Here is a 5099-nt window from a genome sequence, read left to right on the forward strand (position 1 = left end):
AAAGGAGTAAACATTCTAGCTCTAGAAGATTATTGTTGAAAATTACTTTGTCTTACCGCGAACGCTTTCAACACATAAATACATTTGTAACTATTAACCCCGGGTGGTATCTAGGGATGGGGTATCAGTGCCAAACGTTCCAATGCCTCTTACGTTATATACAGTTAACGCTCAGCCAATTTCGCTACCAGCTTTGAATTAAATGAACATATTTTGGCATGCCATTAAATTCACTCATACATGTGAAATCTTAGTGGTAGAATAAGCTACAATTCTCAGTATCTACAAACCGGAGCCACTATCTATTTATGTGGCACTTATAAACGCTTACGATGCGTACTGCCATAAGCGTAGCTGACCAGTAAAGTAATGAATTTCCTATACTTCTTTTCTCTACCCAAATTCAGGTTAAAGATTTGCGCTTGGATGACCACGCCAGCTGCTTTCGGTTTTTGCGCTGTGCAACCGAGAAAACTTTTGACCTCCTGGAAGAGTTGACGCTGCGTACTGCCGCCTCGGTTCGTGCCTTGCTACGGGAAGCGGAGTACAGGACAGTGGTGCAGGCTCTCCCTGCACTCAAGCGTCTCACTACGGACAGCTATGACCTCAGGCTTCTCTTCTCTCTCCTGGTGCCTAAGCGCGATATAAAGTTGGCCTGGTGCACGTGCACTGTGTGCGCCGCCGAATTTCCGAGGGTTGACGAAGAACAATATAGGTTTTGGTGCCAGATGCTCGGTCGCGCTCCAGACACGCAGTGAGTAAATAGGCTATTGACGCCGTAGCTGAGATCAGCTGTGTATCCATATGATAATCCAATTTCGACGTAGAACACATGTTCAAATGGCTTTAGCCATGAAGTGTATATTGCGAAAATAAAAGGCCAACTGAGAAAAAAGTATCTCCGTTAATGGTGTCAGCTTAAGAAACAGAGTAAATGCAATCGCATGGTGCTCCACAAAGATTCTTATGGTAGTTAGCAGTCCTTATGAAACAGCACGGAAGAAGGGTTGAGGGGGAGCCTCACCTCGCAGACCGAGCCATCATTTCGACAAGTGAACCTGTCTTTGGTTAGTGCGATCGTCACTGGCCGGGGTTTAAATACGCAGAAAGCCAGAGAGGGAGGAGTGTGGAGTGAAAGAATGTTTCTTCGGTAGGCATTTCCGAGCCTGGAACCAATGATACCATGACTTGAAAAGAAAACAAGAGCCATAAGCTGAAAAACCAATCCGGGGGTGGATGATGAGTCAGCACTTAAAACAGATTCGATGCTTACACGCCTTTCTTGAAAGCAGACAGGCATTCCAAAGTGCTCTGTTGAAGAATACAGCTGTAGAGGAATAGTTATCAAAGCTTTCTGCAAGGAGGAGAGAAGGAAGAAGAAACAGTAATAACAAATCAAGTGAACCATACCTGCTAAGCTTGACAATATCTGAAGAAAAGGATTCAAGGGGGAACCAAAGTAAGAAGAACGATAGGGCGAAAGAGTTTGGGACAAGTTTTGCTGTAGCTTGTTCTTCCGTGCCGCGGCTTCTTCCGTGCCGGATTCCAGGTGAATAGCCCGACGCGCCGGCGATGGCGCGCGCATGTGGCGCCGCTTGGGCTTCATAGCTGGCCGCAGATGGCGCGCGATACGCTTCCGCCTGGAAACAGGGGGGGAAGCCGTCTTTGTGGTGCATTTACATTGTCATGGAGATGGCATGAGAGGTGTACAAAGAAATTAGGATATGTTTCTCAAGTGCCTGCTGCGGTGTATTCGATTAGCGAGTTCGGCTGGTTATCGGAAGGGCAGGAGTTCAATTCTAGATGCATGACGATTTTCGTAATCGTTAAATGAGTGGAAACTTTATGTAGGCAGACTTTGCGATAGTCATGAAGCAACAAAGATATTGCATTGCGTCAAGACAAAGTGAGACGAGTGATACTTGCCTATGATGGCTCCCAATTTGAGCGACACGCTTCATGGTGCGAAGGAAAGAGAGTTAGATTGCGTGGCATTATCGAAACGTGACTGCTGTAGATAAACCTTATGTGGATGGCACAACGCAGAAAAAGGACAAGTGCTTCCCCATCGGAATGATAGGACAATGTTTACTGCAGTAAAGCAACTCGAAAAACTACGCAATTGTTTTCGTAGTCGCAACAAAATGTTTGTTGTTTTTATAGTTAATTTGTTGTGAGAACGCAATTTTTTTATTAGCAATAAAATTTGCGTAGTTAGAACAGACAAATAGTAATAACTACACACCAGTACGCGCATGAGTCGCCGACCTGTTTAGTACGCTGAGACAATATGTCTTTGAACAAACAATATGATATTTCATGGAAACTGCTTCGTCAAGGACCACTGTGCGTTTTGATATATAGATTCGGGAGCAAAACTTTACCTTAATCGTTTGGCAGGAAAACAAAAAACCCTTCCCATCCATACCTCGTGGTCTAGTCGAGTAGTAGTGATTCTAGGTGGTTGAGCACGCATGTGTTCGCCTACTTTGACAGATGCCACTCGGCTGGGTTGCATGATTATACGGGACTATTTATTACAGCTGACTCGTATTCATTCAGCCTTTGCTGCCACAGCACACGTGAATTTGATCCTGGGCTACTTTTGTGCGTGAAGTCCAAATATTTAATTGAAATTTCGCTTTATTTTCTTGGCAATACCATTACTGTTCTTTGGGGATGCCTGCTTACGGCTGTACTGTATGACCTTGCCGCTGTTCATTTTGTGTCTTATCATGAAATGTACTGCAGTGTTCGTATCATTATTGCCATTTTGGTGTTTGTCAGGCATCGCTCGCACTCGCTGGCTGATCTTAGTGCCCTGCAAGGCAGCCGGGGTTCTCGCATACATTCATGATGCCCTGCCCACTTCCAGCGCTCTTATGCTCATGCAGTATACTTTGCCCGTAGAGTATGAAACTTTCAACTTAGTGACTATGCATTAGCTGTACTTGATTTCACAATCACAACGTTCACTTATGTGTTACTTGCTTTCACAATCACAACGTTCACTTATGTGTTTTTTCCTCTGTAACGTGTATGGCTTCAGTTCTAATCTCTTCGCATCTGCTGTTTTGTCTTCTGCGGTATATTGTTTTAAATGAGAGCTTGTTCTTTTACTGTCCCAAAGAATGCTGTGACTTCCTTGCTCGGTATGCTCAGTTTTCTGTTATTTCTAATATCAGCCCAAGAGTAGCACAGGAAATGTTTTGCAGAGCTTGCATAGCGCACAATTCTAGAACCTTGACGCATTATCATATTAAAATTTTGCTGAAGAGATTTTAATAGAGCAACATCTGTTCATGAGGACTTTCTGCCACCGAGCACGCGTATTTGCCCGACATTAGGTGACCGCCTCAAAAAAGTAGACCTGCCTTACTCCTCATTCAACTTCCCGTTAATCGGGTGTGGCAGGCAGCCGCTAGAAGAGGCAGGCATTCCAAAATGTCACTGGTAGCATCTAGGCACATTTACACAGAGAAGATATATGAAAGAAAAGGCCTGGTAGCATATGCGACTGTGGGTAAGCACATTAGGGTTACCCTAGAGGATGACATTGAAGGTGACAGAAATGCGCAGAAACGAAGGGAAATGTCAATGAACATTTTTGCTGGAGGCATAATTTTCACGCGATATTGGGGAGAAAAGTAACGAATCAACTGCAATAAATATTTTTAATTAATCTCTAATTATTATTATTATAATATCTTTACTTACGCCTTGAAAATAGGTCCAAATAGCATTTACTATACCACTTAATCCCAAATTGGCTGTGAACAAGCAGAGAACCTGTTTCCTTAATGAGGGCAACTCACCCTCGGCTTGGGAAAGGTAATATGGGCGACAAGCAAGAAAGGGCTTGTTAAATTTCTAGTCTTTGCAGCTGCGTTAACGTGCGCTGCGATCATGCAATGCGGGGGTGTCGTTTTGGTTGCGGGAAGGAAGCAGAAGGCTTTTCGACGTCTTCCAACTCAAACTACTATTTTGGTAGTCGCGTAATGTGACATATGTCTGCTGAGAAAACCCGGATAAACGTATGTCACCCGTTAATAATTAGGGGGTATTATTAACGATGCGCCCTTAACGGTGCGCACACTCCCAGACACCCTTAAAGTGAGTGGGGGTAGCTGTTCCGGTCGCAAAGGAGATGCCCTCGACTTGCGTGGCAAGCTCAGCCGGAATTCAATTACTTTGTAGTGACAGAAAGGGGTGGTCGTTTGGTGCCCAGCGGTCGCCGGTTCAAACCAGAGTAAGGATCGGAGTCAGAAGTAACAAACAAAACACAATTTATGCACAGAAAGAGACGATACAAAGGAATACACAAGATCACTTGAAATACAACAGACGAGAGGTTCACAGAATACCAACGCTAAGCATGCAACTACAGAATGATTCAATAACACAGGCTTTACAACAGATCAAACACGAGAGAGTTACATAAACAAACACCAAATTGTTCACCGGGCACTGTTGCAGTCCGACGCCTCAAGAGTCACGATGTGGCCGCCATACGAGACGAGCGCCGCTCCCTTGAAAGTCCGTGGGCTTGCCAGCAGCGGGTGATCCTCGGGAGTTCAGCCGAAGCACAGGCGAACACGTCGCAAAACACTGACGAACTGACTGACCGACTGACTGACTGGCTCATCAAACGGCGCGGTCTCTTTAAATAGGGCGCGCCGCGTCTGTTTGTTAGCACGCGTCAAAGCTAGCGCGCACACACACTTAGCTTCGCTGGTTATAGCGCTCTCTCTTCCTCCCGTCGAGCCGCGCGTCGCCATTGGCCAGGTCCCATAGAACATGCTGGAAATTTCTGGCTGATTCTAGTCCGATGAACCACCGTCCTCCCCGGGCAATGGGAAAGAGGGTGACGGCAACGCGTACAAAGCTACGCGCTCTCCCGCGCGGGGAAGGGGGCTTTTCTTCACATGCTTTCCACGCGACGCCGCGCGGGCCTCGCGCCGTGCCGACTTGATGAATATGTGCGCCGATTTCGTGACACTGCCCCTCCCTTAAAGAATATTGTCCCACAATATTCACAACAACCACGAACATTGCGCGCACATGCATGTGCTCACAAGTATATAGGGCAAATGTCTACA

The sequence above is a fragment of the Amblyomma maculatum genome, chromosome 2 (genome assembly GCF_055883805.1).
Source record: "Amblyomma maculatum isolate TAMU_Amacu chromosome 2, ASM5588380v1, whole genome shotgun sequence".
NCBI classification, from domain to species: domain Eukaryota; kingdom Metazoa; phylum Arthropoda; class Arachnida; order Ixodida; family Ixodidae; genus Amblyomma; species Amblyomma maculatum.